Genomic DNA, 12,500 nt, shown 5'->3' on the forward strand with positions numbered 1-12,500 from the left:
TGCCATGCCATGCCACGGCCCTCATGTCTTGCCACGGCGTTGCCAAACATGCCATGCCACGGCCTCGGCCCGCATGCCTTGCTACGGCGTCGCCCAACATGCCATGACATGCCACGGCCTCGGCCCGCATGCCTTGCTACGGCGTCGCCCAACATGCCATGCCACGGCCTCGGCCCGCATGCCATGCCACGGCCTCGGCCCGCATGCCTTGCGACGGCGTCGCCCAACATGCCATGCCACGGCCTCTGCCCGCATGCCATGCCACGGCCTCGGCCCGCGTGACATGCCACGGCCTCGGCCCGCATGCCTTGCCACGACGTCGCCCAACTTGCCATGCCACGGCCTCGGCCCGCATGCCATGCCACGGCCTCGGCTCGCATGACATGCCACGGCCTCGGCCCGCATGCCTTGCTACGGCGTCGCCCAACATGCCATGCCACGGCCTCGGCCCGCATGCCATGCCATGGCCTCGGCCCGCATGACATGCCACGGCCTCGGACCGCATGCCTTGCTACGGCGTCGCCCAACATGCCATGCCACGGCCCCGGCCCGCATGCCTTGCCACCGCGTTGCCCGGCGTGCCATGCCACCGCGTTGCCCGGCGTGCCATGCCTTAGCCTTGGCCAACATGTCGTGCCACGGCCTCGGCCCGCATGCCATGCCATGCCACGGCCCGCATGTCTTGCCACGGCGTTGCCAAACATGCCATGCCACGGCCTCGGCCCGCATGCCTTGCCACGGCCTCGGCCAACATGCCATGCCACGGCCTCGGCCCGCATGCCATGCCACGGCCTCGGCCCGCATGACATGCCACGGCCTCGGCCCGCATGCCTTGCTACGGCGTCGCCCAACATGCCATGCCACGGCCTCGGCCCGCATGCCATGCCACGGCCTCAGCCCGCATGCCCTTCTACGGCGTTGCCCAACATGCCATGCCACGGCCTCGGCCCGCATGCCTTGCCACCGCGTTGCCCAGCATGCCATGCCACCGCGTTGCCCGGCGTGCCATGCCTTAGCCTTGGCCAACATGTCGTGCCACGGCCTCGGCCCGCATGCCATGCCACGGCCTCGGCCCGCATGTCTTGCCACGGCGTTGCCCAACATGCCATGCCACGGCCTCGGCCCCCATGCCTTGCCACCGCGCTGCCCAGCATGCCAATGCACCGCGTTGCCCGCGTGCCATGCCTTAGCCTTGGCCAACATGCCACGCCACGGCCTCGGCCCGCATGGCTTGCCAGGGCGTTGCCCAACATGCCATGCCACGGCCTCGGCCCGCATGTCTTGCCACGGCGTTGCCCAACATGCCATGCCATGCCACGCCACGGCCTCGGCCCGCATGCCATGCCACGGCCTCGGCCCGCATGCCATGCCATGCCACGGCCTCGGCCCGCATGCCATGCCACGGCCTCGGCCAGCATGCCATGCCAAGGCCTCGGCCCGCATGCCTTGCCACGGCGTTGCCCAGCATGCCATGCCACCGCGTTGCCCAGCGGGCCGTGCCGCGGCCTCGGCCCGCATGCCTTGCGACTGCCTTGGCCAGCGTGCCATGCCACAGCGTGCCATGCCTTAGCCTTGGCCTACATGCCATGCCACTGCCTTGGCCAGCATGTCGTGCCACCGCCACGGCCAGCATGCCATGCCGGTCCGTTGCCCAGCATGCCACGGCCGTGGCGGCATGGCAAGCCACGGCCTCGGCCAGCATGCCATGCCACGGCCTCGGCCAGCATGCCATGGCACTGTCTTGGTCAGCATGCCATGCCATGGCACCGCCTTGTCCAGCACGCCGTGCCGCAGCGTTGGCCAGCATGCCTTGGCCGGCATGCCATGCCAATGCCTTGGGCCAACATGGCGTGCCACGGGCTGGGCCATGCCGGTCCGTTGCCCGGCATGCCACGGCCGTGGCGGCATGGCAAGCCACGGCCTCGGCCAGCATGCCATGCCCCGGCCTCGCCCAGCATGCCATGGCACGGTCTTGGTCAGCATGCCATGCCATGGCACCGCCTTGTGCAGCGTTGGCCAGCATGCCTTGGCCGGCATGCCATGCCAATGCCTTGGGCCAACATGGCGTGCCACGGGCTGGGCGAGCACGGCATGCCACGGGCTGGGCGAGCATGCCACGCCACGGCCTTGGCTAGCAGCAAGGCATGCCACGGCCTCGGCGAGCATGCCATGCCATGCCAAGGCCAAGGCCAAGGCAGTGGGCAAGGCCAAGTCCCTGTGCAAGGCATGGCCAAGGCCAAGGCAAAGGCCAAGGCCGCGGGCAAAGGCCAAGGCCAAGGCCAAGGCCATGGCGTGCCACCGCCTCGATCGATCTTTTTGAACATGATTCTTTTATAATCTTACCCAAACCGTGCAACACAATTAAAAATGCACTACAATCAATTTTAAATGTCATTCCCTATTTTTTTGCAATTTTTCTGGAGCTTTTCGAATTTTTAAAGCCCTTATTTGGCATAAAAAAATCAAAATAAAATAAAAAAAATGAAAAAAATAATTTAATAATTTCTATAATTACTAGTGAATCATCCTTTAATTATGGGAATTTTTCCATAATTTTTTGACTATTTTTATTAATTTTTATTATTTTTTAAGTATTAATATCGAAATAAATTAAAATAAAATATTTTCTGTAAAAAAATATTTTTTTTAATTTTTTTTATGGTGTATTAAATTATTTCCTACAACTTTCATGTTGAAAGTTTTGGCAAAAAACCATTACTTTTTAAAAAAACCAAATTATGACTCCTCGAACATGCTTGATGTTTCCTCCTGCCAGATTGAAAAGGGCTTAACAGGCTATTATAAGGGGGGGGCACCTCCCTTGCCCAGGGCAAGGCAGTGGCAGGTACGCCCCATGTTGGGCGCGGCCTGGGCTGCGGCCTTGGGTTACATGCACTGCGGCTCGACCGCGGCCTGGGCTGCGGCCTGGGGCGGCTCGGCCGCGGCCTTGGGCGGCCTGGACCGCGGCCTTGGGCGGCCTTGCGCGGCCTGGGCGCGGCCTTGGGCGGCCTGGGCGCGGCCTTGCGCGGCCTGGGCGCGGCCTTGGGCAGCATGGCGTGGCATGCGCGCGGGCGTGGGCGGCCTGGCATGCGCGCGGCATGGGCAGCACGGCATGGCATGCGCACGGCCTGGGCGGCCTGGCATGCAGCCGGCCTGGCATGCCCGCGGCGTGGGCAGCACGGCATGGCATGCGCACGGCCTGGGCGGCCTGGCATGCAGCCGGCCTGGCATGCCCGCGGCGTGGGCAGCACGGCATGGCATGCGCACGGCCTGGGCGGCCTGGCATGCAGCCGGCCTGGGCAGCACGGCATGGCATGCGCACGGCCTGGGCGGCCTGGCATGCCCGCGGCGTGGGCAGCGTGGCCTGTGCGAATACCGCGCGCGTGGTCTTTTGACCACGGTGCGCGTGTTGCGCGCATGGTCGCGCACGCCTTTGCACGCCTTCGCACGCAACGCACGTCTAGTGATAAGAACCGCAGCCAAGGCAGCCCAGCCCCAAGGCCAAGGCCAGCAGCATGGCATGCCACGGCGAAGGCAGCCCAGCCAAAGCCAGCAGCATGCCATGCCAAGGCCAGCAGCATGCCATGCCACGGCCAAGGCAGGCCAGCCAAGGCCAGCAGCATGCCATGCCAAAGCCAAGGCCAGCAGCATGCCATGCCACGGCCAAGGCAGCCCAGCCAAAGCCAGCAGCATGCCATATCAAGGCCAAGGCCAGCAGCATGCCATGCCACGGCCAAGGCAGCCCAGCCAAAGCCAGCAGCATGCCATGCCATGCCTAGGCCAGCAGCATGCCATGCCACGGCCAAGGCAGGCCAGCCAAAGCCAGCAGCATGCCATGCCAAGGCCTAGGCCAGCAGCATGCCATGCCACGGCCAAGGCAGGCCAGCCAAAGCCAGCAGCATGCCATGCCAAGGCCAAGGCCAGCAGCATGCCATGCCACGGCCAAGGCAGGCCAGCCAAAGCCAGCAGCATGCCATGCCAAGGCCTAGGCCACCAGCATGCCATGCCACGGCCAAGGCAGCCCAGCCAAAGCCAGCAGCATGCCATGCCATGGCCAAGGCCAGCAGCATGCCATGCCACGGCCAAGGCAGCCCAGCCAAAGCCAGCAGCATGCCATGCCAAGGCCTAGGCCAGCAGCATGCCATGCCACGGCCAAGGCAGGCCAGCCAAAGCCAGCAGCATGCCATGCCAAGGCCTAGGCCAGCAGCATGCCATGCCACGGCCAAGGCAGCCCAGCCAAAGCCAGCAGCATGCCATATCACGGCCAAGGGCAGCAGCATGCCATGCCACGGCCAAGGCAGCCCAGCCAAAGCCAGCAGCATGCCATGCCATGGCCTAGGCCAGCAGCATGCCATGCCACGGCCAAGGCAGGCCAGCCAAAGCCAGCAGCATGCCATGCCAAGGCCAAGGCCAGCAGCATGCCATGCCACGGCCAAGGCAGGCCAGCCAAAGCCAGCAGCATGCCATGCCAAGGCCTAGGCCAGCAGCATGCCATGCCACGGCCAAGGCAGCCCAGCCAAAGCCAGCAGCATGCCATATCAAGGCCAAGGCCAGCAGCATGCCATGCCACGGCCAAGGCAGCCCAGCCAAAGCCAGCAGCATGCCATGCCATGGCCTAGGCCAGCAGCATGCCATGCCACGGCCAAGGCAGGCCAGCCAAAGCCAGCAGCATGCCATGCCAAGGCCTAGGCCAGCAGCATGCCATGCCACGGCCAAAACAGGCCAGCCAAAGCCAGCAGCATGCCATGCCAAGGCCTACGCCAGCAGCATGCCATGCCACGGCCAAGGCAGGCCAGCCAAAGCCAGCAGCATGCCATGCCAAGGCCAAGGCCAGCAGCATGCCATGCCACGGCCAAGGCAGGCCTGCCAAAGCCAGCAGCATGCCATGCCAAGGCCTAGGCCAGCAGCATGCCATGCCACGGCCAAGGCAGGCCAGCCAAAGCGAGCAGCATGCCATGCCAAGGCCAAGGCCAGCAGCATGCCATGCCACGGCCAAGGCAGGCCAGCCAAAGCCAGCAGCATGCCATGCCAAGGCCAAGGCCAGCAGCATGCCATGCCACGGCCAAGGCAGCCCAACCAAAGCCAGCAGCATGCCATGCCAAGGCCTAGGCCAGCAGCATGCCATGCCACGGCCAAGGCAGGCCAGCCAAAGCCAGCAGCATGCCATGCCAAGGCCTAGGCCACCAGCATGCCATGCCACGGCCAAGGCAGCCCAGCCAAAGCCAGCAGCATGCCATGCCAAGGCCAAGGCCAGCAGCATGCCATGCCACGGCCAAGGCAGCCCAGCCAAAGCCAGCAGCATGCCATGCCAAGGCCTAGGCCAGCAGCATGCCATGCCACGGCCAAGGCAGGCCAGCCAAAGCCAGCAGCATGCCATGCCAAGGCCAAGGCCAGCAGCATGCCATGCCACGGCCAAGGCAGCCCAACCAAAGCCAGCAGCATGCCATGCCAAGGCCTAGGCCAGCAGCATGCCATGCCACGGCCAAGGAAGGCCAGCCAAAGCCAGCAGCATGCCATGCCAAGGCCTAGGCCACCAGCATGCCATGCCACGGCCAAGGCAGCCCAGCCAAAGCCAGCAGCATGCCATGCCAAGGCCAAGGCCAGCAGCATGCCATGCCACGGCCAAGGCAGCCCAGCCAAAGCCAGCAGCATGCCATGCCAAGGCCTAGGCCAGCAGCATGCCATGCCACGGCCAAGGCAGGCAAGCCAAAGCCAGCAGCATGCCATGCCAAGGCCATGGCCAGCAGCATGCCATGCCACGGCCAAGGCAGCCCAGCCAAAGCCAGCAGCATGCCATGCCAAGGCCAAGGCCAGCAGCATGCCATGCCACGGCCAAGGCAGCCCAGCCAAACCCAGCAGCATGCCATGCCAAGGCCTAGGCCAGCAGCATGCCATGCCACGGCCAAGGCAGGCCAGCCAAAGCCAGCAGCATGCCATGCCAAGGCCAAGGCCAGCAGCATGCCATGCCACGGCCAAGGCAGCCCGACCAAAGCCAGCAGCATGCCATGCCAAGGCCTAGGCCAGCAGCATGCCATGCCACGGCCAAGGCAGGCCAGCCAAAGCCAGCAGCATGCCATGCCAAGGCCTAGGCCACCAGCATGCCATGCCACGGCCAAGGCAGCCCAGCCAAAGCCAGCAGCATGCCATGCCATGGCCAAGGCCAGCAGCATGCCATGCCACGGCCAAGGCAGCCCAGCCAAAGCCAGCAGCATGCCATGCCAAGGCCTAGGCCAGCAGCATGCCATGCCACGGCCAAGGCAGGCCAGCCAAAGCCAGCAGCATGCCATGCCAAGGCCTAGGCCAGCAGCATGCCATGCCACGGCCAAGGCAGCCCAGCCAAAGCCAGCAGCATGCCATATCACGGCCAAGGGCAGCAGCATGCCATGCCACGGCCAAGGCAGCCCAGCCAAAGCCAGCAGCATGCCATGCCATGGCCTAGGCCAGCAGCATGCCATGCCACGGCCAAGGCAGGCCAGCCAAAGCCAGCAGCATGCCATGCCAAGGCCAAGGCAGGCCAGCCAAAGCCAGCAGCATGCCATGCCAAGGCCTAGGCCAGCAGCATGCCATGCCACGGCCAAGGCAGCCCAGCCAAAGCCAGCAGCATGCCATGCCATGGCCTAGGCCAGCAGCATGCCATGCCACGGCCAAGGCAGGCCAGCCAAAGCCAGCAGCATGCCATGCCAAGGCCAAGGCCAGCAGCATGCCATGCCACGGCCAAGGCAGGCCAGCCAAAGCCAGCAGCATGCCATGCCAAGGCCTAGGCCAGCAGCATGCCATGCCACGGCCAAGGCAGCCCAGCCAAAGCCAGCAGCATGCCATATCAAGGCCAAGGCCAGCAGCATGCCATGCCACGGCCAAGGCAGCCCAGCCAAAGCCAGCAGCATGCCATGCCATGGCCTAGGCCAGCAGCATGCCATGCCACGGCCAAGGCAGGCCAGCCAAAGCCAGCAGCATGCCATGCCAAGGCCTAGGCCAGCAGCATGCCATGCCACGGCCAAAACAGGCCAGCCAAAGCCAGCAGCATGCCATGCCAAGGCCTAGGCCAGCAGCATGCCATGCCACGGCCAAGGCAGGCCAGCCAAAGCCAGCAGCATGCCATGCCAAGGCCAAGGCCAGCAGCATGCCATGCCACGGCCTAGGCCAGCAGCATGCCATGCCACGGCCAAGGCAGCCCAGCCAAAGCCAGCAGCATGCCATGCCAAGGCCTAGGCCAGCAGCATGCCATGCCACGGCCAAGGCAGCCCAGCCAAAGCCAGCAGCATGCCATGCCAAGGCCAAGGCCAGCAGCATGCCATGCCACGGCCAAGGCAGCCCAGCCAAAGCCAGCAGCATGCCATGCCAAGGCCAAGGCCAGCAGCATGCCATGCCACGGCCAAGGCAGCCCAGCCAAAGCCAGCAGCATGCCATGCCAAGGCCTAGGCCAGCAGCATGCCATGCCACGGCCAAGGCAGGCCAGCCAAAGCCAACAGCATGGCATGCCAAGGCCAAGGCCAGCAGCATGCCATGCCACGGCCAAGGCAGCCCAGCCAAAGCCAGCAGCATGCCATGCCAAGGCCTTGGCCAGCAGCATGCCATGCCACGGCCAAGGCAGGCCAGCCAAAGCGAGCAGCATGCCATGCCAAGGCCTAGGCCAGCAGCATGCCATGCCACGGCCAAGGCAGCCCAACCAAAGCCAGCAGCATGCCATGCCAAGGCTTAGGCCAGCAGCATGCCATGCCACGGCCAAGGCAGGCCAGCCAAAGCCAGCAGCATGCCATGCGAAGGCCTAGGCCAGCAGCATGCCATGCCACGGCCAACGCAGGCCAGCCAAAGCCAGCAGCATGCCATGCCAAGGCCTAGGCCAGCAGCATGCCATGCCACGGCCATGGCAGCCCAGCCAAAGCCAGCAGCATGCCATATCAAGGCCAAGGGCAGCAGCATGCCATGCCACGGCCAAGGCAGCCCAGCCAAAGCCAGCAGCATGCCATGCCATGGCCTAGGCCAGCAGCATGCCATGCCACGGCCAAGGCAGGCCAGCCAAAGCCAGCAGCATGCCATGCCAAGGCCAAGGCAGCCCAGCCAAAGCCAGCAGCATGCCATGCCAAGGCCTAGGCCAGCAGCATGCCATGCCACGGCCAAGGCAGCCCAGCCAAAGCCAGCAGCATGCCATATCAAGGCCAAGGCCAGCAGCATGCCATGCCACGGCCAAGGCAGCCCAGCCAAAGCCAGCAGCATGCCATGCCATGCCTAGGCCAGCAGCATGCCATGCCACGGCCAAGGCAGGCCAGCCAAAGCCAGCAGCATGCCATGCCAAGGCCTAGGCCAGCAGCATGCCATGCCACGGCCAAGGCAGGCCAGCCAAAGCCAGCAGCATGCCATGCCAAGGCCAAGGCCAGCAGCATGCCATGCCACGGCCAAGGCAGGCCAGCCAAAGCCAGCAGCATGCCATGCCAAGGCCAAGGCCAGCAGCATGCCATGCCACGGCCAAGGCTGCCAGCCAAAGCCAGCAGCATGCCATGCCAAGGCCTAGGCCAGCAGCATGCCATGCCACGGCCAAGGCAGCCCAGCCAAAGCCAGCAGCATGCCATGCCAAGGCCTAGGCCAGCAGCATGCCATGCCACGGCCAAGGCAGCCCAGCCAAAGCCAGCAGCATGCCATGCCACGGCCAAGGCAGCCCAGCCAAAGCCAGCAGCATGCCATGCCAAGGCCAAGGCCAAGGCCAGCAGCATGCCATGCCATGCCACGGCCAAGGCCAAGGCCAAGGCAGCCCATCCGAAGCCAGCAACATTCCATGGCAAGGCCAACGCAGCCCAGCCAAAGCCGGCGGCATGCCATGCCAAGGCCAAGGCCAGCCGCATGTCTTGCCACGGCCTTGTCCCGCAGCGTGGCGTGCCTTGGCCTTGGGCTAGAACATCGCATGCCACGCCCTTGGCAAGCAATCCTGTCCCTCGTGTAATTGCCATTTGGTTTGGCTTTGACTTACGTATATGTTGCCCTGCGAAATGCTTGTCCCTCGGGTAATAGCCGGTTTGGTTGCCTTTGACTTGCGAACACGTTGCTAGTGCTTTCCCCAGTGGAAGCTTGTTGGGAAAAGTATGTCCCTCGGAAGTTGCCTGTTGCGTTTGTTATTTGCATTCGAGCTATCCGATGCTTGCTGGGTTTCTCTAAGAGTTTTTGCACGTTCGTCGGGCTTTTTAATTATTTATTTACTCATAAAAATTATAATAAAATAAATTAAAAATAAAAAAATAATTAAAAAAATTACTATAATTACTAGTGCCTCATCTTATAATTGTTGGAATTTTTCTAGAATTTTTTGAGTATTTTTAGTAATTTTTATTATTTTTTAAGTATTAAAATTGAAATAAATTAAAATAAAATATTCCGGTGGCCAAATATTTTTTTATAATTTTTTTTATGGTGTATTAAATTATTTCATACAACTTTCATGTTGAAAGTTTTGGCAAAAAACCATTACTTTTTAAAAAAACCCCATTATGACTCCTCGAACATGCTTGATGTTTCCTCCTGCCAGATTGAAAAGGGCTTAACAGGCTATTATAAGGGGGGGGCACCTCCCTTAAGGCTGGCCAGCATGGCCAGGCCACAGGCCACGCCTATGCCTAGGCGGGCGCTTGGCACATGCCATCGCTTGGCTTGTGGCATTGGCTTGTGGCATCGAAACTACATAGCCAAGCACGGGATGCGTCGAGTGGCGGCCCGCGGCGGTGGCGGTGGCACGTTGGCCTAGGGCAGCATGCCATGCCACAGCCTTGGCCAGCAACATGGCATGCCAAAGCCTTGGCCAGCAGCATGCCATGCCCTGGCCTTGGCAAGCATGTCATGCCACGGCCTTGGCCAGCAGCATGCCATGCCACGACCTTGGCCAGCAGCATGCCATGCCCCGGCCTTGGCCAGCATGTCATGCCACGGCCTTGGCCAGCAGCATGCCATGCCACAGCCTTGGCCAGCAGCATGCCATGCCACAGCCTTGGCCAGCAACATGGCATGCCAAAGCCTTGGCCAGCAGCACGCCATGCCCCGGCCTTGGCAACCTTGCCAAGCCACGGCCATGGCCAGCAGCGTGCTATGCCCCGGCCTTGGCCAGCAGCGTGCCATGCCACGACCTTGGCCAGCAGCTTGCCATGCCCCGGCCTTGGCCAGCATGTCATGCCACGGCCTTGGCCAGCAGCATGCCATGCCACGGCCTTGGCCAGCAACATGGCATGCCGCGGCCTTGGCCGGCAGCATGCCATGCCGCGGCCTTGGCCGGCAGCATGGCAAGCCCAAGCCTTGGTCAGCAGCAGCATGCCATGCCAACGCCTTGGCCAGCAGCATGCCTTGCCACGGCCTCGGCCATCAGCATGCCTTGCCACGGCCTCGGCCATCAGCATGCCTTGCCACGGCCTCGGCCATCAGCATGCCTTGCCACGGCCTTGTCCAGCAGCATGGCATGCCCGGCCTTGGCCAGCAGCATGTCATGCCACGGCCTTGGCAAGCATGCCAAGCCACGGCCTTGGCAAGCATGCCATGTCCCTCGGGTAATTGTACAAGTTGCCTTGCGAAATGCATGTCCCTCGGTTAAATTGCCATTTGGTTGGCTTTGGCGTGCGAACGAGTTGCCTGTGCTTTCCTTGTGGAAGCTTGTTGCGAGAAGTATGTCCCTCGAAAGTTGCCTGTTGCGTTTGTTATTTGCATTCGCGCTAACCGGTGCTTGCTCGGCCTCTCTAAATGTTTTCGCGCGTTCGTCGGGCTTCTTGGTCCTTCGGGGGGTGATTCGTTTTGGGGGGCTGGTGCACAGTGTACGTCGTGGCGCGTGAGTTGTGTTCGGTTTGTGCGAGTTGGACGGATCCCTGCCTGTGCAGCGAACTCCACTGGTGCATTCCTCCATGTCCCTCGGGTTGTCTTCGACTCGCCTTCGGGTTGCTTGCGCTTCCCTAGTGGAAGGTGCCTTGCGAAAAGCGTGTCCCTCGGGTAATTGCCATTTGGTTGGCTTTGACGTTCGAACGAGTTGCCTATGCTTTCCTAGTGGAAGCTTGTTGCGAAAAGTATGTCCCTCGAAATTTGCCTGTTGCGTTTGTTATTTGCATTCGCGCTAACCGGTGCTTGCTCGGCCTCTCTAAATGTTTTCGCGCGTTCGTCGGGCTTCTTAGTCCTTCGGGGGGTGATTCGTTTTGGGGGGCTGGTGCACAGTGTACGTCGTGGCGCGTGAGTTGTGTTCGGTTTGTGCGAGTTGGACGGATCCCTGCCTGTGCAGCGAACTCCACTGGTGCATTCCTCCATGTCCCTCGGGTTGTCTTCGACTCGCCTTCGGGTTGCTTGCGCTTCCCTAGTGGAAGGTGCCTTGCGAAAAGCGTGTCCCTCGGGTAATTGCCATTTGGTTGGCTTTGACGTTCGAACGAGTTGCCTATGCTTTCCTAGTGGAAGCTTGTTGCGAAAAGTATGTCCCTCGAAAGTTGCCTGTTGCGTTTGTTATTTGCATTCGTGCTAACCGGTGCTTGCTCGGCCTCTCTAAATGTTTTCGCGCGTTCGTCGGGCTTCTTAGTCCTTCGGGGGGTGATTTGTTTTGGGGGGCTGGTGCACAGTGTACGTCGTGGCGCGTGAGTTGTGTTCGGTTTGTGCGAGTTGGACGGATCCCTGCCTGTGCAGCGAACTCCACTGGTGCATTCCTCCATGTCCCTCGGGTTGTCTTCGACTCGCCTTCGGGTTGCCTGCGCTTCCCTAGTGGAAGGTGCCTTGCGAAAAGCGTGTCCCTCGGGTAATTGCCATTTGGTTGGCTTTGACGTTCGAACGAGTTGCCTATGCTTTCCTAGTGGAAGCTTGTTGCGAAAAGTATGTCCCTCGAAAGTTGCCTGTTGCGCTTGTTACTTTCATTCGCGCTAACCGGTGCTTGCTCGGCCTCTCTAAATGTTTTCGCGCGTTCGTCGGGCTTCTTAGTCCTTCGGGGCGTGATTCGTTTTGGGGGGCTGGTGCACAGTGTACGTCGTGGCGCGTGAGTTGTGTTCGGTTTGTGCGAGTTGGACGGATCCCTGCCTGTGCAGCGAACTCCACTGGTGCATTCCTCCATGTCCCTCGGGTGATCGCCTTTAGGTTGTCTTCGACTCGCCTTCGGGTTGTCTGCGCTTCCCTAGTGGAAGGTGCCTTGCGAAAAGCATGTCCCTCGGGTAATTGCCATTTGGTTGGCTTTGACGTTCGAACGAGTTGCCTGTGCTTTCCTAGTGGAAGCTTGTTGCGAAAAGTATGTCCCTCGAAAGTTGCCTGTTGCGCTTGTTATTTGCGTTCGCGCTAACCGGTGCTTGCTCGGCCTCTCTAAATGTTTTCGCGCGTTCGTCGGGCTTCTTGGTCCTTCGGGGGGTGATTCGTTTTGGGGGGCTGGTGCACAGTGTACGTCGTGGCGCGTGAGTTGTGTTCGGTTTGTGCGAGTTGGACGAATCCCTGCCTGTGCAGCGAACTCCACTGGTGCATTCCTCCATGTCCCTCGGGTAAATGCCTTAAGGTTGTCTTCGACTCGCCTTCGAGTT

The sequence above is a fragment of the Camellia sinensis genome, chromosome 6 (genome assembly GCF_055761805.1).
Source record: "Camellia sinensis isolate YWXY chromosome 6, ASM5576180v1, whole genome shotgun sequence".
In the NCBI taxonomy this organism is placed as follows: Eukaryota; Viridiplantae; Streptophyta; class Magnoliopsida; order Ericales; family Theaceae; genus Camellia; species Camellia sinensis.